Source organism: Athalia rosae, chromosome 1 (genome assembly GCF_917208135.1).
Source record: "Athalia rosae chromosome 1, iyAthRosa1.1, whole genome shotgun sequence".
NCBI classification, from domain to species: Eukaryota; Metazoa; Arthropoda; class Insecta; order Hymenoptera; family Athaliidae; genus Athalia; species Athalia rosae.
Window position 1 is genome coordinate 16,885,988 of NC_064026.1, and position 27,404 is coordinate 16,913,391.

Sequence of the window (27,404 nt, forward strand, 5' to 3'; positions counted from 1 at the left end):
CACGGGCGAAGTAATTTACATGACGTCGCGCAAACAAGGCCAACGCGTATGCCGACGCATTCCAATGAGCTTCTTGCTCCCCGTTGCATCTTGCTGGCTGAACAAGGCGGGAGAATAACGTTACACCGTTCCGCCTTTGCTATCCCACACTCATCCCTCTTTAACGTCACCCCATTCTCAACTAACCTCACGCGGCTGATACAGAGACTCGCGAAAAACGTATACCTATGTATAGTCGGGAGAATATCCTACGTGGACCGGATGTTCGCGGTCCAAACATTTACCGACGTTAGCTCAGCGAAGACTCTGCGAGAGTTACACATAACCGAACGAAACCACGACAAATATTTGAACAGTCCGTAGCCCACGACCGGTATCCCGTTTTCTCTAACATTTCCGATCCGTAATTCGCTCATTCCGACCATATGCTGTCACCAGGTCGCAGACTCGCACACGCTACGAAATCACCCCCAGCGGTTTGGTACGTCAGAATGAGAAATTGTATCATCATAGGACTGTTTGAAAATTCTGGACTAGAGCAGTTCCTTTTGGTTATTTCAAAAAAGCACTTTTTCATGTTATCGCCAGCCTACCTATCCGAATGAGTTCATCGAGGGGTGGCTCTTTTTTTTTTTCGGAAGTGTTCAAAAGTATTTCCAATATGGTTCGACGTATCCACACAGTACACCTCTTCGATCTTACTGGTTCTGGCTCTTGCCACCACTCACGGTTTTCAAGCACTCCTACAGGGAGGTCAAGCTGCTGCCGCTCAAGTGTGAATAGTAGGTATATTCCGAGCGGGGTTCACCGGTCAAAACCCCACCGCGCCTCATCGATTGATGAAGATGATCAGTGCGACTAACAAATCTCAACGCTCACTCCGCCCGAAGTTCACTGTAACCTTCGGACAGGCTGTTAACAAATTTAAAAAGTATCCGAAGAAATGAGTTATCGTATTTACAAAATTTAAGCTGACAATGAGTCAGGAATGATTAGGTGATTTGTTTTTTTTTCTTTTCTGTTTTTTTCGTTTTTTTTCTCTGCTACGACACGTTACCAAGATTCGCGACCTACGCCATTGTGTTTTTCCTCCACTCGAGGGGTTTCGTGGAAGGGAGACGGTTTTGCCGGGAGACAGGGAAGAAGCGATGAAAGGAGAGCTAGGCGCGAAGAGCTTGCACAGTGGATAGTGGGTGTACCTTCGCCTTCAAAGAACCTTTGCAGTTTGCTTATGCAAAATCTAATACTTACACCAACGGCTTTCGCTTCTACACACAGTATGGATATAGGTGTACGTACACGGTGTAACGCATACTCATCTACTCTTGAGATTCTATAGGGTGTCAATTTGGACATGGTGCGATAAGAAGAAGAAGATTATCCTCGCGGCGGAACGGAAAAAAAAAATTCAATTTTCACAATATAACTTTCGAATCACCTACGTCGCGTACGCGGGAATTGACCGCGCCCAGATTCACGCTATCAGTTACAATTAGGTTCGAACGTTCGTTATCTTTGATTCGATATCCGTCATTCAAGGTCACCCCTATTATTAAAAAATTCGACCCTCCGAAAGATACTTCGACGTCCGCGAAATTCGTTTCCAAACGATTTGGTTCGTTATCACCCGCGCGTTTCGAATATACCTTGGCCTCACGAACGAGAAAAAAGAGAAAAAAAACGATCGTTCTGAAAATCTAATTCTTCCGGTAGTGGCGAGGGTTCTGTGTTCGTCCTCTGAATTATTGGATATCGTTAACAAAAGAAAGAAAGAAAACATCCTGAACGAAAAAATTGGCAAACCACCCGGTAGAGAGCCTACGAAGGAGTGTACCGTGTAGTAGGCGTTCTCGCCTACTTCTCCTTCATCGCATCCGCGCCCGGGTAAATGTTCTCTTTGGAGAGAATAGCTCGGTCCAGGTAGAAGGGTGAATGTTTTGAGCTCGGTTAGTAGGCGCGGGGGATGTTCGGGGATCGATCCTCGACTCCCGTGACGTCACGGACCGGGACACGGCTTTTACGAGCACCGGCACGTCGCGGCGCGGACCTCGCGCTCTCGGAAAGTTCCTCCTGGACCCGGTGCAGCGATTCTACGTTCGTCGTTAAGCCTTCCGCGAAATGTCAGTGAAACGGACGCGGCGACATCGTCTGCGAGAGTACGCGAACGTGTTCAATGGTTTATCCGAATTCGGCTCGCTCAGTTTAGTCTAAAGTTTCGTTCAGTGCAAACAGACAGGAGAACAGCACGAAACTAAGTGGCGATTCGAAGAATGACGTGTCATTCACCGATGAACACGGTAACACCATAACCTCAAGCCCCAGGGTATATACCCTTGAATTTATAATCGTCGAATCACCACCCCGCTAGATATTTTATTTTGTTCGTTGCTGGTTAATCCTACTCGTCGTGCGAGCCCTTTGAAATCCTGATACTTTTCATCCGGAGATAATCCGATGCAACCATCACACCCCACGGTAAACTTGAATCAGTACGCAGAAATACCCCCCTGCACGTTCCCCCGAAATCTGCATCCTGATTTCCGGATCGAATCGTCAAATCCCCTTGAAAGGTTATCTCTGCGGAGTGCCTTCCGAGTGCAATGAAGTGGCTACTCGGGTCTGCAGATTTGTCCGCTGCAGGTCGAGGACTTTCGACGATATTTAAAGTACCCTCGTCAGTTTACGCATAACTTTAATCTTCTCTATATACCTGACCGACTAAATACTGACGGTCAACGTCGCGTTTTGTCGATCGGTGTAAGAAAATACCGAATATTCCGTTCTCACGTTTCATTCGAAAAAAAAAAACAAATAATAATCTCCAATCCGGTGATGATTTCGATCAATATTGATCGCGGTCAGCAGAGGGGAAATTGAAGATGTCATTGAGCTTTCTCTCAGCGTGCTGATATACCTATATACTTCATTTCATAATTCTTCTTCATTTTTGTTCTCGCGTCTTTTTCTCCTTGTTTTTATCGAACGACCTTGAAAGGTTAATCTTCAACCATGATGTGCGTTAAATTTGATCAATCGAGGTCGTGATACGTTTCACTTCCGGCTCGGTAACATTAATGTTTCGTTTGGTTTTGTTTCGTTCAAAATTGTTTCTTCCCCGATTCGAATTAACCGTGGACAGTGAAGGCTATAAATTAGGATCAAGGGATTACGCCGTAACGTCTCCCACTGTATCGCTTTCCCGAACAATCACCGACCACCATCCTTCCCCTAACCAGTGCGCTGCCGCCCCTCGCTCAACCCTCACTTCGAATTCAAACCCACCCCGCGATGAAATTCTACGTGGGCGATTTCTAGTTCACGGGACACCTTATCGACGATCTTAGCACGAAGGGTTGAGAATATATATCGCGGAATATAAAAAGTACCGCGAATTCCATTCGTTAATTACCGATTGTGAGCGTTGGACGGCATTTTCTTCTCGCAGAATGTCATTAAAATTTGATCTTGAGATTAGAAAATCGAAAGGGACGTACTTCACGGCACAGAGTTCCGGTTTCCAATACGCTCAAACTCTTCATAATCACCTGCGAAGGCAAAAGTGATTCAATCGAGAGGAATTCAAACTTCATTACCTCATACCCTCTCCTGCCTGAAAAGCTCTCGATTTACGTGCTTTTCTTAATTTTGATCAGTCTGAAATTTTGAGTCTTCGTTCGTTACGTAAGCTTCTATCGAAATAATCTTACGTTCGTAGGTGTTGCCGCAATTGAAGGACTCCACAGATTCAATAGCTTGTCGTAAAACCGCGTTAATTCTCACGAAATAATTCGAAGGCTTCACAATTAGAGGTAACGTCAAGAAATTTGCGTTTTTCGCTTTCTTGATTTATTAACCGATTTCCAAGAATTTCATTTTCTATTTGTAACCGGAAATATCAGCCTTCCTTCCTTCCTTCCTTCTTCTTGCGTCTTATGAATCGTTTTTCAGTTGAAAATGAAATGGGGAGAGAAACCGTAGCAAAAAAACCCAATAAAATTTCTCCTTGATCGCGGCAAGGACGAGGTGAGCCTTTCGGGCGGTCGATTTAAGCTCCCATTCAGTCTTGATATCCACCTTCATTCAACCCTTTGGCGAGGGGTCGGTCGAGGCGAGGCCAAAGTTGAGGCCTCGACATCGAGATGGCGCTATTGACGCTGCGCCACGGTACCGCGAAGTTGTTCACCCCTTTAACTTAACGAAATTTGAACCTTTGTAACCCCTTAACGGTGTTAAGGTTACCCTGATATCAGCTAATCTCCTTACCGGTCGCCCAACGGTCTCCTACTTACCCATTTACTCCGACTAGTTTACACTCCCGTAATTCCCACCTCTTTGTCACAAAAGACGATATACGCGATGAACGACTTGAACAAATTCCCACGCGAAACAAGCGAAATCGAATCTATGCTCCCCATCATAAAAATTACGAGTCCTGACGATGATCCTTACTGTTTTTTTTTTTTTGTTTTTTTTTTTTTTTTAAATATGTTTCAGTCTTCGGGTAGTAGAAACTAAGTTTTACCACGAAGTCGAAAAACGTTGTCGAGACGTCGAAATGCGGAGGACAATTGATTTCGAACGGACTCGGAGGATCGATAAATTTTACCTTAAGCGATCGGGGGTTGTCATAAAAATAATTCGACCGAGCCGTCATCACTGCACGAAGGGTGTTGAAACTACGCGATTTAATATCATGTAATAATACGCTCTGAACAAAAAAAAAAAAAAAAAAAAAAAAGAGAAAAAGAGAAAAACGAAAGCAGTAAAAAAATTAAACAAATAAATAAAACAAACGCATTAAAATATGCTCATCCGGTGGAAAAGCAAGGACAAAAGTTCGGGAAAGAGTTCATCGGGGAGCGGAAGTGGCAGTAAAAAGAAAAGAAAATTTGGAAGAGAAGGTGAGAAACAACCATAGTACAGTATTGATAGAATAGGATTTATTATCTCGGTGTTATGAATTTCCAGATATCAAATAGGTTGAAAGATTCTTTTTTCCGCATTACTCACCCCCCATGTTTCGTTCTAACGATAAAACTTGTTGGGCCCAAAATAAAGAAAATATGAAAAGAGAGTCGGGAGGAGGGAGGAAGAGGTGAGTTTGCGGAGCGCTGAAATTACGAGGCGTCATGGGAAGAGGCCATTAAAGATGATTCAACGACCTTTTTGTTGGTAATTCGGCTAATGCAGTCCCAACAATAGAGCTTGGGCTTCTAACAATGCCCAAGCAAGTGCTGCCGTTGCGCCTGTATACAACAAGCGGTTAAGGGTTCTTCTGTACCGCCCAAGACAATCTGGTGCCCCGGTGATTCTCCTCGCGCAATTCCGTCGCCATCGTCGTCCTCGTTGTCGTTCGCGTTGTCTAATCTTCGCCAAAGTTAGATCGCGAAATAATGAAGGCGACCTTCAGGCCCACCCCGTCAACCCCCTTCGTACAAACAACTCTCAGTCCATCACTTCGGTGTAGCCGAAAACCCACGCTTTTCTAATTTAAACCGTAATTAATTTTCCATCAATTAGCCAAAACGTCAAACTTAACTCAATTCTTACATAACGTGGATATATATATATATATATACATAGAAGGTATTTAGGTTTTATAGATTAGTACCATGATTATAATTAGCACTCAAGTTGTTGTTGTTGTTTTTTTTTCAATCTTCTTTTTCATTCAATATTCAATTTCGTTCAGACACCGTCTACATATTCCAGACGGCTTCGAAATTAGTATTTTTCTTATGTATGTATATGTATGCCGCATAATCCTGTACAGCGCATGTTATATTATACGTGCAAATATTTAACATCGGCTAAATTCGGCTAGTGACACACGAGGAAACCAACAAGTTTTGATGAGACCGTACGTATACCTATGGTGATTGGACGTACTACGTTATTATACGCAACAATCGACACGACCGCGAAGGTCTAAGATAAAGCCGCATCTGTTGACCATCGTAATTTGAAATTCCGTCTTAATTAAGGGGGGGGGGGGGGGGGGGGGGGGGAAGTTTCACCTTTGCATACTCGATCGATCGTACGGCTATGCGAACACGTAGAATTTGCACTTTAGAAATCCCCTCCCCCCCCTCCCCCCGCCGCCGCGCCAGAAGAAAAAAGAAACGACTTAACGCCCGCGTTGCCATCTAGATTTCAAATATTTATATCGAGCGATATTACCGCGGGAACGAACGGTTGCTTATTTCATTTATTTATCAACATTTTTACCCCACATCGCTGGGAATTTTTGAGTACCTATGTATACACCTATGTATACTTATATACATACAATATTGTGTGGAAAAAAAAAACATGTCACTATTGAGGGAAAAGTCAGAATAAAAAACTGAAAAAATCAAACGAAGAAATATTCCGATCGAGACGGTTGTGCGTAGGTGTGAGAGCAAATCTTGAAATTTGCACGCGGTACCTATACAACCGAACCTCCTCCTCCTCTCCCGTGCATCCAGTTGCAGCTGGTACACGTAACGATTCTCCTAAAATTGGGTCAACGAGAAAAAGAGGAAAAAAAACCCCCGCTGGATTCACCGGAAAAATATTCCGTAGTTCCGAATACCTCGAAAGTTCAATATTTACCCCACCTGCCATTTTTTGTCTTTTCATCTTTTGATTTTTTCTATTTTTCGTTCCGAGAATTTGTCGTACTCGCTTCACGCGAAACGTGTGGGTTTTCCATATTTTCATGTTCCGAACCTCAAGAATTTTCCTTCATTCTTTTCTCAATCCTATCGAATTCGATATCTCACCCGTCTATATACTTGAAAATTTATTCGAGTAAGCTACCGTCTACCATCCAAGAACTAGACGTATGATAACATTCCGTCAATCAAAAGAAAATATATTTTCATACGAATACAATGGGCCCGCGGCGCCCACGTACCCCCGTACGTAGTTTTAACAAACATTATTCTTACAGTTTATTATGTGCAGCCGTTCAAAATGCACGAACGACAATGAGTGCCTCCAAAATCGAAGTATAGATTCCTTTCAATTTTCGTTTTCTGCTTATATTCTCTAGTTTGTTTACATTTCAATAACTCACCATCGGTCATTCCATAGGTCTCCGAAGTTCCGAGGTAAATTTTAGAGCGGCCATTATTTTCTCGGTTAAATTTCAAACAACGAGAGAGGAGAGTTGAGAATCGTATTACGCGGTTCTTGAAGAATTACGGAGAAAGAAATTGAGGAGTGAGAAAAGAAGCTGGTGTGGCCTCTCAGTGGTCTCGAAATTGAGGAAGAGAAATAAAAAGAAACCAAGCGGTGGAGCGACGCATGAATGTGATGTATATGTAGAGACTTTTCCACACCTCGTATACCTATACTATTCCCTTGGATTGCAACGTTGAAACCAGCCATCCGAAGCTCTCGCTTGTCCGAGTGATCCACTTCTACTTCCGTAACGGACCACCTCGTTATCTGTTTAATGACTTTTTCTCAGTTTGTTGTACATTGGCAAAGCTCCGCGAATAAATATTCGAGCGAAAAACGTTCCGTACGGTGTACCCGAACTTTACTCCGAGCCGCGGGTATAAGTTATTCCCGGAAAATAATTGAAGCGAGGAAAAGAGAATTGAAAGAAAAATAATTTCAAATCAATCGGAAATTGAATCTAGTTAGAAATTGATACGAATCTGCTTTCTACCCACCTTCTCATTCGGAACTGATGAAAACCTGAAGGGAAACTGCGGATGGAACCTTCTCGATTTTCAAACCCTGCACCGGACTACACTGTTCACCTAGGATTAATTATTATTGTGTAAGGGTCAAAATGATTTCGGAAAATTTCACCTGTACATACCTATGTATATCTACCCGTGGGAATTCATATGCAGGTATCGTCAAGCCTAATGTGCTTTCCGTGTTAGTGCCGTCAACCGGGGTGTACTCGAAACTCGCTAACTCGACCGGAGAGAAACTTTTTTAGTTTATGAAATTAACCCCCAGCGATATTGAGTTACGTTATTCGACCTCTGTCCACAAGGTCAAACAACTATCGTATAGAACCCATTCCAAAAGCTAAATCCGCCCGTTTAATCTGCGACAACGCGAGAATAAAGTTTCTCCGCAGGTAATCTATATGCAGATCAAATAATCGGTACTGCGGTGATGATGGTAATGCGATGAAGTTTGGGAACTTTTGGATTTTCTGCACTCCGATTCCGACATAGAACCGATCCTGATGTATAACCACCACTCGCGACTATCTAGAAAAACAAATAAGAATCTAAAATAAGATTACTCAATCAACGTAATGGATCTCTCAACCACTTGGTATCAGCTATTAAAACCATTAGCTTTTCATCTATGTACCATGCCGACCGTCTTTTTTTTTTTCCTTTTTTTTTTCCTACTTCTTCATTTTCCTTCTCCTGTTACACGTAGCTTATGAATAAGTCAGGGATACTCCTGTAATTTCTTAGCAAATTAAACATTTATAACCTACCTCGAAAGAATGAAAAACAACGAGTTATCCTTTTATCCTTTTTCCTCCGTCTCATTTTATCGTGTGCCAAAATTTACGGTTCACCGCGCTCGCTTTTTTATACATTAACAAAAAACTCATTAAAACCGTTCAAAATTACCCGATGAAATAATTGTTTTTATTCCTCGTTTTTTTTTTGTTTTTTTTTTTCTATCTAACGCAATCTGGCTTTCGCCGCTCGGTTATATTCGGTCTCATCGCCTTACGTAATTATCCATTTTGTTCGTAAGGGAGAAAAGCTCGATAACACGATACGACGTTTCTACGGAATACATTTCGCACCTATAAACGCGCGAGCTCTCCTTCTCTCATACGGTTTCCTCGCGTCAAATTGACAGCTGAACGTTGCGACAACCAAATAACGTCAGCTCGCGGAAAATAGCGAATCAAAATTTTTGAAGTTTCAAAATTAGAAAAAAAAAAAAAAAAATCAGAGAAAGAGAGAAAAGCCAATTGCTGTTATTTTCCGATCTCTGTATCTTACGCTATATTGGAATCCGTTTCTCCCTCTGTGACCGGAACCTTTGTCGTTTTGTTTTGTGCTTTTTTTTTCTCTCAAACTTTGGATAATTCTCTCGTTACCTCAAGCGTCGAAATTCCGGGTGCCGCCTCCTCCTCCTCTCCTAAATTTGATCGGTGAGGTGTTGGGTGCATCGAGTAGGTATATCAGGGTGATATTAAATAGGGGCGTGGATGTAATCAAGAAGGGGGTGTGGAACCGGAAAACGGGCTATGAATATAGGGAACAATCTGAGCCTTCGGTACGAGAAGGCGCAGGCGCCGTAGGTGTCGTTACTGTGCAGGTGGCTCTGTCCGGTGGCTGTGGCGCTGTTTAGGGGTTGATCTCGCGCGGTGATACCGAGAGAGAAAAGGAAAGGAAAGGAAAGGAAAGAAAAGGAAAGGCGAGGAGCGGAGAGGGGGTGGGGCTGGGGGTGGACCACCAACGGAAAACGGGAGTCAGGACAGTAACAACACATCTCCTCACTAACGCAGATATCTGATCATTAAATTCCTCGCGGAGCGTACGCGTGCCGAACGATTCCGCAGACCTATTATACCGTTGTCGCGGATGTTCAAATATCATCGCGGGAATACATCAAAAAATAAAAGAATAAAAAAATAAAAAAATAAAAAAATACGTATTTATGAATATTCACCTACCTCAACAAGTAACAAATCCTGGAACGAAATACATTGATATAAAAACAATAATAATAACAATAACGAATAACCGATACAATTAAACACATAACAAATATATATACGTGTATATGTATATGTATACCTGTATAATCACAAAGAGCGTCAAATTCACATCGAAACATGCGGTGAAAATTGTTACATACATTTCAGCTACAAAAAATCGCGGTAATGTGAATGTAATTGTTTCTCTATAAAATTATATGGTTTTTTTTTTTCTTTGGTAATTTTTTCAAAAATTTTTATCATGGATGGAAAGCTTTGAAAAGTTTCTTTTTATATATAATGTACAAAGGATGGTTGAATTTGAAAACAAAAAAAGAAATAAAGAAAGAAAATTCAATCTATATACAGCAAAAAAAAAGTGATTGATAAAAAAAATCAAAATATATCCTCGATTATATAGCATTACGTGCAATACATACACATATATTGGATATATCAAATAGTGTATTGAAATTCGGAAAAAAAAAAATTGAAACAATCAAACAATAAAATAAAGATAAGAAAAGTTATTGCATAATGATTTATAAGTTATCAATTGAACGTACTCTGATAACGCATACCTGAAGAAATGCTCAATTCGTAGTAGATATATTGTACGATATGTATCGGTATGGGTATAATATCTGTACATAGTTGATAGATAATAATAATTATAATAATAATAATAGACGAATGCTAATATCTGTCACGAGTCGGGGACCAATAATAATTGTATGAAAAAATTAAAATTAAAATAAATAAATAAATAAATAAATAAATGAATAAAAAAAATCAAACACGGAATGTAAAAAAGTAACAAACAGTAAAACTTAATAAAATAAAAATTATAAATCGTATAGGAGGAAAAAAAAAGTTTTGTAATACACACTGTGATATAAGTTGAAAAATTATGATATACAAATATAGTTTAATACGATATGATAATACGTTGTTAGAAATTTAATAGATGCAAATTACTGAAAAATATATAAAGTTATAGTAAATCTATTCGAAATAAAATATTGATAGAAGTTAATTAATCTAATTACCATGCGAATGTTCGTGTGGAGACACTGCGTTTCTTTGGACGGTAAGAACTATTTGTAATCATTGTACGTCCAAAGCATAATATCATTCATTGATTCATCGAAGTGTGTGTGTGTGTTTTTTCTCTCTTTTAAATCTATTTTTCGATGGATAAATCACGCTCGATGTGTAACAAATATATTCAAATATCCGGAGCACGAGTAATCCGACCATTGAATTGCTAGCTCGCATGAGAAAAAAAGTAGTTGTTGTATATTTACGTATCTAGCCTCTTTATAAGAAAAGAGAGGAAAAAAAAAAGGGAAAAAGTAAAAAAAAAAAAAGGAAAAAAGTAAAAAAGTAAAAAAAGAAAATCGAAGCGACAACGAAAAAATATGTACATAAATACAGAACCCCTCGCGGTGGTATGGGATCAAATATTCTCCGTCTAAAAGTACCTATACTTCACGTGTACGTACCTACCTACATATGTTTATAGATCGTACAACCGCTGCAGCGGGTCACATATTACGTGGGTACGGATAATGTATATACGTATGCACACGTTGTGTGTATGTGAGTACGGAACACACCCGTGTCGCTATATATCTATGGTAGTACCTTTTATATGGGAAAATACGAAATAGCGTTTGAAAGTAAGGGGATGGGATCAGACGTGTAAGAACGAGCGTGTAAGAAACATGGAGAATACTTTCGGTCAGTCGTTCGCGGGAGCCGCTCCCCGAGGAGAGAAAAACCCGGAAGGAGGCATAGTTGCAGGGAAATGGAAGGGGGAAGAGGACCGTGGCTCCTAAATATTTGATACACCGCGCGACTCCACCCCCGAATTGGCCGCGGAGCTATATTTCCCCTACCCCCCGGAAATTTTCCCCGAAATTTTTACTCCCTCGAGAAACTTGGAAACTCCGTCCCCCGGATCCCGCAGCACACGGTAATGTATGCCGATGCAACTCAACGTTTATGTCGCAACGAGGTTTTTACGTATAGGCAATGCGTGTGCGTGTAATTATATACGCCGGGAGTCAACCTTCATCGGCGTCTCATTTTTGTTTTCGTTGTTTTCTTCCTGTTATTTTCACTTTTGAAAAGAAGTGCAGTATTACAAAAGACGTAGAAATAGGTGACGTGTGCATCGGTGAAAAAAGTTAACTTGAAATTAGCGCGCGAGCCTATTTTTTTTATTTTTTATTTTTTTAATTTCTCCCAAGTGTTTCAGTCATTTTTAATTAGCGCGGAAAACAAACGAATGGAAATAAGACGCCGCGTCGCGTCATACTTTTCTACTTTTCTCCATCTTGTTAGTCTTTTTCTCTTCTCGTTATTTCTTGGTTGAACCTCTTATTCCATACTCGCAGTTGCCTACCTCCGCCACGTTATAAGTCGAGCGTTAAATTTCTCTCTTTATTGTTTAATCTGCAAAATATATTTCTTAATCCTTTTTTTCTCTACTTCGGAAAATTATTCGCAACAATTCCCTCAGCGGATTTCACGATTCAAATAATTGTATGAGCTTAAATGAATATTTAAAGTTGGAAAGAAGTACGAGGTAATTTGACACAGGTAATACAACACTTGCGACGTCTACGCGATGTCGCGCCTTCGGATACGCCGGTATTTACTTTTTTCTCCTCCCTATTCTTCATTTAAACAGTGTAAATTGATCTCAGCCGGGGACGCGAACGCCGGGAAATCGAGATAATAGGAAATGACGCGTTAAAAGCGTCGGACCTTCGTCTGATTGCGAAACAGCGAGGCTATAGAATTCCGGAATTTATCTACCGGAATCTATTTACTCCGAGCACGGCTAGAACAGGTATCTCGAAATACCTGGAAGTAAACAGAATGAAATGAACACGATATAATTATATAAAACAGGTCGTATGGGGGATGAAACGCAATTAACAATATGAAATCGGAGGAACGTAGAATCCCATGGCTCGCTTCGGTGTCTACTTTCGACCTTCGGAGAATGAAAAAAGAATTGAATGAAAAAAATAGATACGGAGAACGAAAAAAACCGACAGCGATCCCGATAATTCCGTTGCAGGAGATCGCGGCGTATGGTGCACGATACAGGTATTATAGGGCCAGCCGTGGAGGGTGGGTGAAACCCTCAACTTTATGGGTCGGAGGTCGCGTAGCATGCAGGGTCGATTTTTCATTCAATTTCCAGGTACGCCTCACGACTTTGGAGGTCTGGGATCTATTTGAGTGAAAACAAAAAAACATATATATATTTTTTTTTTTCCGGTACTTTGATAAAGCAGGAAAAGTAATAATCCGGAGGCGCGCGGTACGTCGCCGAAATCAAATTCTATATGGGGATAATACTCGGAGCGGAAAACGTGCGTTTTTTTTTTTTTGCTTTTTCAGCAACAGATCCAGGAGGGTAAATAAAATTCTGTATAAAGTACGATTTAATTACGACGTTAGCGAAAAACGGAACCAGCTGTATATTTTATTCCGGTGTCTACAATATTCCGTTCTCATCTCGCACTCGTTAGTCGGAGTTATCGGGGCGTGCGGAGGCACGAGCATAATAAGCTATCGTGAAATTCAGGAGCATCCAAGGCGAAGGCAAAAGAAACAAAGTACGAAGAATAAAAACGCGAATCGGAGTACGAGTACGATTAAGAAATACGATCGAATAGAGAAGAAAAGAAGCCTCGACAAGAAACTGAATTTATGTAAATAATTGAAAACATTTTACCAAACTTACTTGTAAATAGAAAACGATTCAATGAGCAGATTAATAATCTAAAGTACATCGTAATACGAACGAAGGATTCACCCCCCTCCTCCACTCATTTATAAGTTCCGTAACTTTATTGCACTTGATACACGCGTAAGAAATTTTTCCTTTTTTTTTTTCTTTTTTTTCTTCTTTGTTTCAAATCAATACCTCGACGGAAATTTGTCTATAATTTTTTCGAAAATCCGAAAAATATTTCGTTTTGTTACCGTCGGAGCGATGAGAAGAGAATGAAAAAAAAAAAAAAAATTCCATCCCAAATACCTCAAAGCCGCCGATATAGGTATACAGTGGGTAGATTCTCCCACATAAATGTAGAGGACACCGATATACGCGGAAGGGTGTGTATGGTGTGAAAAATTAGTCGGGTGTAAAATTTGACCCTAAAAGCATCGGCGGCGCAGCGGTGGTATGGCGTCGTCGTCGTCGTCGTCGTCGTCGTCGTCGTCGTCGTTGTCGTCGTCAGCACCCTTCCCTGCCTCGGTGCGTCGGGGTGAAGTTTTTGGAAGGGTGTTTTTGGTGCGTTTAGACGGGGGATCAAAACAAGAGACTAATGAAGCGCCCGGGATAATACATGCACGTGACGTATACATCGCGTGCACACACTTACGCGGGTATACATCAGCGTCGTGTATACAATGCCTAACAAACGCCAACGCCGACTTGTAATGAAATATTTTACATCCGCAAACTACCCTCTTTAGCGAACGAGAGATCCTGGCTTCGTACGTTACGGTCGACCTAATTTCGTGTATCGTTATAGACGTACAATACATTCAGGACGCATACGTTCCACCGAAATAACCGCGATCGTATGACGAATTGAATGATTTCACTGTATTTGAATCTCACTTGTTTTTCTTTCATCTATTTGGTAAGGATTCTTTTTATTTAGATTCATCCGTTTGATTGTACACATATCGAACGATTCTTGTCCCTTCGTACATTTATTTATATTCTTTCTAAATTCTGACAACCCCGTATCTCCCGCTACGTGATATGATAAAATCGCGTTTTGATTAATTTCATACAACCACGCCGCTGACGATTCTCTCTCGCTCAAATTAGGGCCGAAAATTTAGGGGATTTTTCTCGCGGTACAGATATATTACATTGGTATGCATATACGTGTATGTAACATTTTATACCGTATGTACGCATTGGGGGTGGTATGGAATTCCGAAAGCTCAACGGTCGGTTGGGATTTCAGAGTCGGTTGGTTCACGCCACGATGCGTATAATGCGATATGGTTATATCATTGTAGAAGGTGACCTTGAACCGATAAAAATTGGTTAGGTTGAAGAAGATCGATGAAAATAATAAAAACTATTCTTTCGCTATTAGATAACTGAAAAAAAAAAAAAAAAAAAAACTCATAATCGATGTTGTCCCTCTGCACGGTTCGTGCATGTGAATTATTGTTGTTTTGAATCAATTCGAAAACCGCCTCGGGTCGAGTAAAGGCTGTACCGCTATTATGATGTCCCGGGGAGATATGAACGTGTATCGATAGAAAATTTCATCTAAATGGACACAGCTAGCTTGTCGTCGTCGTTGAACGATACATGGAGGTTTTTGAGCCGCAACGCTCCCTTTTATCTAATAGCTGCGGTTAGACGCACGATAAAAAATATCCAACCACGCGTCAAGGGTTCATTTCTTTTTTTTTTGTTTGTTTTTTTTTTTTTTTTTTTTGATCCCCCAAGGGGGAGAAACCGCAGCGGACTAGTTCGTCAATTTTCTTTTTACCAGCAGTCTACTCACGTCATTATATATTTCAAAGAAAATACTCGTACGTGGGTACGCGCGCATCTCGGAATTTGATCTGACCCCCCTTTATACTTATTTATTCATAATTTCAAACATGTAATGAACGTGACGTAAACATTAATGCATCTCGCATTGCAGGTGCTGAAATAATTTTAGCTAAGAGCTCTTTTCCCTCGAAAAATATTCATGTGTAGTACATAGGTAAACAATGGGTATTCGTCGTCATCGTCATTATTATCCTATCGTGTGCTTGCGTTACAATATACCGCTTTGTATGTATTATCTGTAGTGGGAAAACAAAATGATCCTATCAGATCGGTGTTATTCGTTTCACTTCCCTCGGATTTTTCTTTCGTTTTAGATTTTTTTTTGTTTCGGCAACATGAGGGGTTTGGATAATACATTCAATATTTATGACAGGGGTGAAATTCCGCGCGTCCGATGCGGTACATCTTCTTCTCTCCTGATTTTACAACGGGTTAGTTTCAAAGAGCTTTTCTCCGCGACGCGTACGCACGTAAGGCACGTGTGCGCACGCCGGGTCCGTGTGTCGGGTGACGCTGCAAAGATCGTTCATCCCCCGTTCTACTCCTTCCGTCCGGATCGCCCGTTCGCCTCTCCCTATTCCCTTGCCCCCGTGTCCCCGGCGTCGGTGGTCAGTTTCTGCTCTATTTCACACCCGCAGATCGGTCGGTTTTCCTGCACTACGTTAGAGCGAAAGCAGAAGCGTGCTCTGCCTAGCGGTTCACAGTACGTATCGTATACACGGCAGAGAGAGTGCGACGTGTCCCGACTTCTTGAAACATTTATACCCGTCGCAATGTACACGATGGCTCGGCCGAGATAGGGGAAATAGAAAAGGATGCGGTTAGTTGTTTTTTTCCTTTTTTAATTTGAAAAAATTCGTCCTGAGATTTTTTTTCAACGACATCTTGGGAATGGATCAAGATTCTTATACTTTGGAAAACCACCGATGAAAAACTTGGTGGTTTTTTTTTTTTTCTTCTTCTAGTTTCACCCAGCGCACTCACACCCCCTTTCGATGTTCTCCCGTACACGCGAGCTCGAAAAAGTGGTGAACAAATATTTCATATATACCCTATAGATTTTTATCCAATTTTACGCCTGATCTACCGTTTTGAGGTTTTGAACACGATTCTGGATTACGTGAGAAATGTCTAGTGAATATCCAGTAGAGAATTATTCGTAAGACTGAAACGCGCTGATTATAAATGTATGCGTTCGTCATGTGGGGGTTACTGTGGGGTATTGTACACCATCCTAAATTCTTGTGGAAAATTGAATTCGGAGAGACGAAGGGGATGTTATTGGAGGTATAACTCGTATATAATGTTGGTGTAGAAAACACCAAATACACTCTGTATATAGGTATACATCCACGCTTATGCAGTGTGCCTCGAATAACCAAGTTGAAAGCTTTATGAATTTTCCATCACATTTTATGGGCGTATAAATTCATTTTTTTGTGTAACGTATGAATAACCTACATCTAGAAGGTAAGAAAGACAAGAGGAAAAGAAATTGCAAAAAATTTTTTTAAGAACCACACGCGTTATATTTATGAAGCAACTGATCCTCATATTCAACCCTTCTCCGTGCTAGGTGGGTATTTATAAAAAATAAAACGGCATAACGAAGAAAGAAATATTGCTCAAGGCGTGGCGGATCGCGGACGCATAATATCCTTCGGATTCTCACACGCCGTGACAGAGGTCGATAATTTATTTCCAAAAATGATGAAAGGACCCTCTACTAGGTTATATACAATACCCATATGATTTCGAAAATTAAAACAGCGGAAGAAATTGCCATACCCGTACTTTACAACGAAAATTTCCGTGTTAGATCAAAGTCATAGTCGGATATGGGAATATTATTAATACACGAGGGCCTAACATCTAGAAGTTACGGGATTTATTTACGTAGGTATACACGGCTTTCTACAAATATATAATTTTCTGTTAGATAATAATTGAGACGTCAATCCAAACAGATCAAAGGTCTCGCGGATGAATAATAATAATCTGCGTTACGCCGTGTCTGACACAAGTGAAGGGGGGCGTTTCAAAGTCGGGCGGTAAAATCTTGGAAACAGGATATTGATATGCGCGAATTCGCCTCGCGTATACTATACGTATACGTATGTGTACACGGGGGTTGTATATTATCGAAGTTTGAATGAAGATTTTCAATTACTTGGTGCACGGGAAGAGTAGGTTGTACGAAACTTGAGAAGAGAGTTTACAAGTTGGAAGTCACGTGATTAAGAACCAGTGTGATTTCCTCCCGAAGATCAAGCTCGAACTCAACCGTCAAGTCTCAACCTTCAACCTTGAGCCCTAAACCGGCGGAGAGCTTACGCTCGAGGGCGCAGCTGCCCGTTATGGATGCGGTAAACTTGTTGTTGTTGTAATACCAGTCAGTTTACACGCTACGTTCGAGTCCCCGTTTTGTAACCTCAAACTGTAATTAACCGCAAATCCGTGCTCCGCATCCCCTGTTACGTTTTTGTCACGAATACGCCCTTGCCACACCTTCTTACAGATGTATAATTACACCAACGCGAAAACGATCATATTTTGTTTCTTCTTTTAATCACTCTCATTTCTTTGCTGAAAATTTTTTGTCCGCGCACAACTTTTTTTCATAATCTTCAAATCCGTCGTCGCGAGGTTGATGTTATCTCGAAATTTGAGACGCTGGTAAGGAGAGGATATAGGTAATCTATAGAACACAAATATACCTTCGTACGTACAACATGGGTATTGTACATATTTAAGAGTTGTTTGCTTCGAGAGACGGTGACTTTGAACAATTTTGTTTGACGAAGTAATTGAGAAAAGAGGGTTCGTGAATTTTGAAAGTGGCACGACGTTTCAGACGCAGGAACGTTGGTCCCTCGTAACTCTACGTTTCACTTTTGATCGTGGAGAACGAATGACAGCCAAATTTTGTCCGAAAAGCAAACGCTGTCGCGAACTAATTGTTCACCTACTCAAACACCGTAGCGAGCTAACTCGGAAAATCTTACAAAAAGCGTAAAAATTTATTACAAGAAAAGGGCAAAAAAAAGTCAAAATTGATTGAATCAATGTCTTTGCCACAGAATCCCTTCCAACTTGGGGATGAAAAATTTCAAGTCGAACTGCGCAGTAGATTAGCGACAAGAGAACACGATGAGCGAGGGTTGTGCCGCTGTTTGTTTTTTCTTTCTTTCGCCTATTCCCTTGTAATCTGTTATTTTTAGAGAGAAAATAAAAAATAAAATCAAGAACAGACGGGCTCTCGCCTCTGCTCAAACTCCTAGCGAAAATCCAGACGTATAAGCTTCATCCGAGAATACCAACGGCCCGCGTGTCCCGAAACAATTACCGGCGGCGATCTTCGGGGTGAGCCTTCTCCTTCCAACTCGAATTCCCCCCCCCCCCCCCCCTTCTCCTTTCTTCGTCTCCCTCACTCCTGCCCCCCGTTTTACCTTCTCGTTCGCACGCGTATTTCACCCTAGTTCATGAGATGAGTGGAGCTCATCCGTGGATTCGCTGAACCAGGCGGTATATAAGGCAGGCGGGAGTTCGTGTGTGCTGTGTATAAAATCACGTGTATATATGTAGTGGATAGTCAGTCTTCTACATCGTCTAAGAATCCGCGAATACCGGGAGACGAGCTACTGCCCATTAAAGTGAGATACCGTCCTCGTTTTCACCGAAAAGAGAACGAAAAAAGAATCCGAAAAAAAAATAAGTAAAGTAACCGGGCAATGAGGAAGTCAACTTGGGAGAAAAAATTGGGGATGAAAAACTGGCGTTAAAAAAAAATGTCCAGTAACTTTACAATCCATGTCCTTACTATTATTTTATTGAAAAGTGACACGCCCTGTTTCTATGAATTTAGAAATAAATTTTCTTATTCTTTTTCTCCTGCGTGAGTGGACGTTTCGTGTCGCGTGTCATTTTGTTTTTTTGATTCTATTATTTTACTTGAATTGTTTATACCGTATGAGTTTTTACCGAGCACGAGTAACTCGTACGTACGTACGTAGTTGCAAAACACGAAGATGCGGAGGAGGTGCCCCTGGTGGATAATGAGCAGGGTGGGGTGGTATTGAAAAAACAGAAGACTCTCAAGCCCAAGGGGTGGAAGAAGGTTAATCGTGGCGCGGCTTCCTCCTACTTTTTTACTTTTCCACCCCATCATTTCTTACCCCTAGCCAATCGTGTAATCGTTGGTCGGTAAAACAGCCATCGGGATAACGTGAAACCGCTACAATACCGACTGAACGATATCGCCAACCACCCCTAATTTTCCCAAGCCATACACGCCATCGCGCGGCCGAAGAAACACCCAATTTTCCCGGAAAATAAAACGCTACCAAGGGTAACAGCGGAAACCGTGAAAACCGATCCGTGAAAACCACCCCGAACGATCACGATCCGACCAACTAATTTTCAAACTCTCGAACATCGGTCCGCATTGTCGGGTGTAAGATTTTTTCGAACCGGGTCTTCTTCCTTTTCTTTTGTTTCCAAGTTTCTTGTTTTGAATCGTCTCGCAAACTGGCGCCCAGGTAACGCGACGTTGCTGGTTTCAACCCCCGGCTGCTACACACACGTGTCTGAATATCGCACATAGTAGCCGTACTCGTAGGTATATATAATTCAAGCTCTCTTAGCATGCTTCGCCACGTTATACGTACATTTATATTGCGCCGTGCAGGTGGCAGGGGGTGGAGGGGTTGCACAGCGGCCCGACCGCGTCTTCAGCTATACGATCCTTTAGCTTAAGTGGTTTTGCGTTTGTTGTGTGTTCACATGCCAAGGATCGTTACGGGTCGTTGGATAACTGCAGAGCTGGAGAAAAAAAAAAAAAGAAAGAAAGAAAAACCATACATGATAAAACGTTACGCGTGTATGAGTACATGCGACGTTATGTTTTAACCTAACCGAATACCGCAGTCGCCTCACCTTTGCGGGTGAAATTGCATCAGTTTTTTTTTCTATCCTTCGAAACAAATTGGTATTCGATGGAAGAATGGAAGAAAAAGGAAAACGCGTACGGCGTTCGAGACTTTGAGTGCGATGCGGAACGCTGCGCTATAACTTCGTTTCACATACATATCGGTTTGCGGTATGTCCTACGTGAAACTCTGACCTAATTAATCTACGTACGCCCCCGTCGTGTGTAGGTATAACCGTAATCGCGAAATGGACCATAAGTGAACGATCGAAAACGATGAGAAAAAGCTTGTGAGTAGAAAAAGAAGGTCAAAAGGACGAAAAAGCGAAAATAGTTGCACAGCTTTTATTTTTCATTTTTTCATTTTTTCTTTTTTTTGTGTTGGCTTCCGCAGACAAATACGATTGTAATAAACAAGTGAGGCTTCCGTAACACGTTTTTATTTACGGATCTTGACAAGAATCGGATTTTATCGCGATCTCCTGATTTTTGTGCTCTCTGTTGTGTTCGACACCTTATTCGTGTTACACGTACGTCTGCAATTTTTCAATGTGATTTCCGGAAAAAAATTGTTTTTTTCAAGCGAGGTGCGACTGATCTTCATGTGTCCGTCATCACGTCGGTTCGCGAAGGTTTAGAAATGTTTTCAAAAGGTTCGGCATCGAGGTTCGCGCAAGTCACCTAGACCCGTGCACCTACATACCTACCTACTCCGTAGTCGGGCGAAGAGGCGAATGAGCCACGCCCACTCCGTATCGACCCTTCCGTGCACCCGCAACTACCCGCGCGTTTTAGTTCGAAATTCGACGACGAGCGTCGCGGCGTCTCGACGCGGACGTTCGCTCTCTAGTTTCTATCTACGAAAATGCTACTTTTCCGGTCCCCTCCTTCGCTCCTTGATTGCAACCCCTTTTCATTTACAGAAATTGGAAAAAAAGAAAAAAAACAAAAACAAAAACAAACAAACAAAATGAAATAATCGTTCCTGTTAAAAATCAAAAGTTTCTCCTTCTACAACACTTGCATATACGTTACATGTACAAAAAACGAGCGCAGAGCAAATTTTCAACGAAACTTCATTCGTTATTACGCTCCTAAAACTGCGTGAGCACCGCGTAAATATTGTATATATGTATTTTCGGCATACGCGGGATTCATGCAACAGTGGAATTTTTTTTATCAGCTTCGTTTCGCCCTGCTTCTCGTTCATACGTACATGGGTGAAAACATAGATGTGTCGTTTCCTGAACCACATAAACACACGTAACTATGTATGATGTAAGTAGGTATTGGATTACGGTTAGAGAAAAAAAGAGTAACAAAAAGAGAGAGAAAAGGGAAGGAGTCGCGGAGGAGCCGTGTGGTCCCGCAGGATGCGCGTCTTCTCCGAATTCATTTTTATATCACATATACTCATGTAAATCGTACAGGAATATATGTATATTTATATATACGTATATATATATACATATATATGTGGATATCCGAACGTCCAGTAGACACACCGGATTATACGATCTTCTGTGTTCTTCCTACTTCCTCAGGACTGCAGAAAAACCAACCTACCCTACTACCGACTCATCATCCAGTTCACACCGACACTACTCTCTTACCATGGATATATTATATCATTGCTTTCACCAACAATGACATAGACGTTGTAAAAAAACAAAAACAAAAAAAACAAAAAAACCGGGTAAGACCTGGCTACCTGCATTTCCTGAACAATAAAGTCACATTGGAACGTCATCTCAAGCAGAAAAGTATGTACATACAGTTGCTGCCACTGCTTCATGTAGCCTGTAGTTTAAGTACTATGGCTTTTGTTGCTTTTCATTCGTTTCACTAGTCGCGCAGATCTCATTGTCAGGAGTGCGTCGTCACCGAGTCTTTCCATTACATTCGATTTTCTTTTTTTTCTTCTCTTGACGTTATTTTTGAATTTTTATCTCTGATCTCTTCGTTTCCAATTTATTCCGATACTTTTCGATCATAAGTTGTATGCACGTAGTATCCGCTCGTAGGAAGCGAAAGCGGAAGCGATCGTCTGTTTTATATTTTTATACGCTGCATTATATCTCCGTAGAAAAACTTTCTATCCATTCACGAACAAATCCTTTCTTTCGAAAAGTCCTGTACCTAACGCGTGACACCTTGTATACGCTATATTGTTTCGCGTGTATCGAAAAGCCAATTTTCAAAGTAATGATGCGGAGCGCGTAGAAATTTTTTGATCACTCTCGGGTGCGGAATCTGGTCTTGTAATTTTTCTATCGAATTTCCGAAAGAGAATACACCCAATCCCGTAAAATCTCGGCGTCACAGGCTCGGATATCGCGAGAGCGGTGAAGAATATAAATTTAAGTTTTTCAATTTTATCTAGCCCTGTACCTGTACGTGACACACTTACACGTCTACTCGAAATCCCAAAGTTGCAACGTCGGCGTTTTGTTCCTGAATAAGCTATATACGTTGCTGAAATCCCAACGCTACCACCTGTTAGAAGAAATAACCGGCACCGGCAAATAGCGATCGTAATATCTCTTCTTTCATTTCGGTTATAACAACGTTATAACGTGGAGGTAAAAATATTTTCCCAACGATCGTAATTTTTCTTTTTTTTCTTTTTTCTTTCTATTCTTTGGGTTTCGTTCCGCTTTTCAGCGTTTCCGCAGTTTGACAAACCCGTCGAATACGACCTACCGAGTTAATTCTCGTTTTTCTCTCGTCTCATAGGTGAATCCTCGGCTCTATTTCACGTTTTTAGAGTCGCTTTAAAGAGGAAAAAAAGCGACCGTTATTCTGTTTATTCGGTTTTTAATTCTTCGAAATTACCTACCACCGGGTTGTGCTCCTATAGGTACATATATATCAGCGCTTCTGAGTTGTCACATTATTAACACACCCACTCCAGGGCATCGTTCTATGTTGTTTTTTTTTTTTTTTTTTTTTTTTTTCTCCGAGTGCCCAGCGTTCTGAATATTAGCAATTTTCGTGTCATATAATCGATTTATATGATTGCGTCGTATACCTATAAGAATGACGATATTGTGATATGTACGTACCTACCTATAGGGAAACGCGGGGCAATATGGGGTAAGAATTATTTTAAAAATGATCGAAAAGGACTTCGGACATCGTTCTGGATCTGAATTTCTTACGGATTCTTCAAGTCCCCATTGTTTCCCCGCGTTCCGCGGTATATTATCAAGTTGGAATATCATAAAAGGTTCAGTTGTCTCTCGGAGACAACGCGTAATTTATTCAGGTACCGTTCTTACGAATTATGCACGTACCCTCATCCCCGTGGCGCGATTCCTTAATATGGTATGTAAAAACACAAAATTACCTTCCGCAAACTGCCGCTGCCACTGCAATACGTATATATGTATAGCGTACATACGTATTACGGACTTGAATAAATAATGAACAGTGCGGCTCGACGTTGGCAAAACGTCGTATTGTGTATCGTCGCGCGCACGGCAAATATATGGTGCAATGGATGCGAAATGGAATTTAGCGGGTCACCAGGCCACGCGGATTTCGAGCTCGCAGTCATTGTTCTCCGCACTACGGATTGCGGCGGTAGGGGCACCTGCCGAACAACGTTATTCTGACAATCGGAAAACTCTGTACGTATCGCCACAACGATTTTGTTGTACCAGTGTTCCAATTAGAGCAGATCGATCTGCTCTCGATGAAAAGCTTTTCATTCATTTCTGAAATCAGAATTTCAATATTTTTGTTTCTCGTGAGTTCAGCTGAAATAGTAGTTTCGAAGATGGACGTGAACTTTTTTCCATTTTTCCATTCTACTTCTCAAATTCCCTATCATCGGACCACGCCTGAACCAAGTTTCCAGTAATTTTTCATTCCTTTTTTTACGTGTGATTCTTTTTTTTTCTCTCTGCTTCCTTTCAACTCAACGCTTCATAATCTACGCGAATATCAATCACCGAAGAATATATTAGCTTTAAAAATTGGAGGTACTTATGGAAAGTTAAAAATTTTACCTCGAAATTCGACATTCGAGGCAGGTAGGGCAGAATGGCAGAACCTATAACGCTGTGGGTATCTACTACATATGTATATGGACTTCTGCGTAAATACGTATAGTATGTATATGAAAAGCTGGGATTGAGTAATCTCCGCGATTTCCCGCAAGGATTACCAATTTCTGGTGGCAATTAGCGCGAGTTCTATAGGGTAGTCGATTCGAAGAGGAGCTGCGGAAACGTAGAGTCTGAAAGGCTCGAGCCTATTAACATTTGGTTCGAAGGTTGTCACAATAGAAATTTTCTATCCAATTCGATTTTTCAAGGCGACGACGCCGCGTGTTCATTTCTTCAAAGTTCTCAGCTGGAGTCGTTTTATTTTTTATCCGCTCCAATTGATTTCGCTAAGAGACAACGTCCCCTGCATTTTCACGAACGAGCATCGGAGCGAAACTATGACCCGGCACAAGGTCGACGCTCGAAACTATCCCATAATCAGACTCGGATGTGACATCGAGACGCAATACATTCAACTCGTTTTTTATCAATCTTCAAAAATTTTACTCACATCGCTTACACGGAAATCCCAGTGAAATACGATATTTTTAGAATACACATTTCGTTTTGGAGGCGTTCATTGGTATAACAAGGATGAGCCGAATCGAGTTTATTTTCAAGAGTTTCGAAAGTTTACTCAAAGTCGTGACAAATCGCGATAAAAGTTCTTGCCGAATGTCGACAATCTTCTCCTGGCGACCGTCCGCCATACCTATACGCCGCCGCTGCGCATAGTCGAAGACTCGGTATGAGTGTTGTATGTACACGTGAAAATGAAAAAAAATAAAATAGAATAAAAACCCCGCAGAGGCAGCAAAGTAGCTATAAGTATAGCCGGTATGTAGCACGTGACTCTTGAGATTCTGGAGAATATAAAATTTGAATTTCGACGGTGGGAAAGGAAAAAAGAATCACGACGGCCACTTGAATTTGATCAGTTCCCTTACTCGTCCCGCGTATAAAAACAAACAATAATAACATGGCGAGGGAGACGTGGGGATGCAGCGCAGTTGATAAATTAGCGCGAATGAACTGCACCACTGAATTAGGAAAAAAAAAAAAAAAAAAAAAAAAAAAAAAAAAAAAAGAGAGGTGGGAAAGAGAAAAGTGCCCAAAGAAAAACGAATTAAATTTTTTACGTGGCGACGTTGAGACGACATAATTCAAGTCGCGAACTGCGAGATATTAAATAGGGCTGGTGATCCAATTTCTAGCGCCTTCGGGTCTGTAAGGACATCGGATTTATGTACGGTATAGTTATAGATACGGAAGTGCGGCGGCCGTGTCATATTTTCGGTTTTTTCATTCTTCTCTCACCGCGAGCGCGTCACTCGTTCTTCTTTCCCGTTGGGTGTGGACCAAGAAACGTATAGGGAATAAAATAAGATAAAACGAAAGGAAACGAAAAAACTACAAGGGGAAAAATGAGAGAATCCAAGGCAACCAACCTTGCAACGGAAGCTGGCCGGTTTCCAACTTTGAAGTTAATACCAAACGCGCCCCTATATAGATGTATGTACGTATATGTATAGGAACATCCAGCAACTCCTACACACAACGTGTAAGTATATGAGGTGGCAGTTCAGCGCCAACCACGTCCAGAAAATCCTACCCTGGGTTTCATACCCCTCAGCTATTCTTATTTCGCTGCAACCGGGCTTTCTAGGATCCTAGAATAACGGATCATTTCGCGTTTCACGTAGACGCGAATATGATAAGAAGATAGATGAGACGAGAATAGACGGTGCAAACGAATTCCGGATTCGCACCTGAGGTAAAGAATGAAACGAACGAACGAACGAGAACAAATCCACCGGAATGGCGTAGCGCGGTAAAGGAAAAAAAAATGAAAAATATCTCAACTCCGATATCGCGCGCGCAGTGCGTCTGTCCGTGGCTGTACGTGTTATATTATGTGTAATATTCTTTGATCTCCTAATATAATCCGAGGTGTCTATATATACATATTCGCGTACATCGTATAATTTTTATTGCATTGTAGCATGAAAACGATAATGATAATAATCGAGGCGTCCCGACGCCGTCGACTGTACCGTACACATAGCGCATACATATAGGTATGTACTATACATATACACGCCGAATGTCGCGACGCCCTCGACGTCTGCAGGGCGGCCAACTCCGCGCGTCGTGCCGCTGCTCGGGGCGTAATGGAATCCTTACGCACTGTGACGTCACGTCGCCACTCCGCACGCAACGACACCCTCTCTCTTTTTTTCTTTTTTCTTTTCTCTTCTCATTTCGTTTTTCACCCCTACCGTGCCACACCGCGGAACTTATCCTTATTCTTCTTTACCTCTTCCTCGATTTTTCTTTCCTTTTTTCAGCGACCGCGTCCCCCCCGTGAGTGCCGCTGCCGCGACAAAATTTATAAGCGACAAGTGCAACGGCCGAGTGAGTTCTCGCTAAAATCCTACTCTATGTATAGCTCATAATACTAGCGGTAGGTTAGGTTAGGTTAGGTTTCCAGATTCCCGCAGGAGCTCGAGAGAGGACCCGTCTGTTTTGCATCTCTCTTGTGATTTTTCTATTTTCTGAAAAAAGGAAATAAATTTTGTTTTTTATTTCTACAACAGAACAGTATTACGGCCTAACTGCAGCTTCTTGAAATGTCCTTATCGTGTCGTACGCTTCCTTTTTTCTTCCTCGCTTGTCTTTTTTTCACCCCTTTTAGTCGCTGGATAAAAAGGTATAATCACGAATTGTCAACACACGAGCAAAAAGGAACGGGCTACCAGAATTATATCGTCGGATTTTTTTTTTCCTGTTACCCTCTTTTTCTCCCTTGTTCTGGAACAAAAATGAGGATATGAAAGGAAGGAAAATTGATTCTTAGAGCACCTTAATCATGCGCGGTTTTTCTTTCGGTTATATGAATTTTTTTCCCCCGGCTGTAGCCGAGTTCACTTCAACGGAAACCAATGTAATTTCAATCCGTGAAATCAGTTCTGCGAATTTTCTCCCCGTAGCAGGAAGTGAGTTCGAGTTTGAAAAATCTACTTCTACCCGAATTCGCGTCGATCTTTTGAGCTTCTCTTTTTCCCGTTCACCCTTCCCCGGTACAACGGTAAATTTCTAATTGCCTTTCGTCCGGCTTCC

The 27,404-nt window shown here is 41.4% G+C and overlaps 1 protein-coding gene across 22 annotated transcripts in view; it reads left to right on the forward strand.

The window, feature by feature from the left end:
- LOC105689013 overlaps positions 1–27,404 on the forward strand; it is a 129,512-nt gene that overhangs the window by 21,145 nt on the left and 80,963 nt on the right. The window lies entirely within an intron of this gene.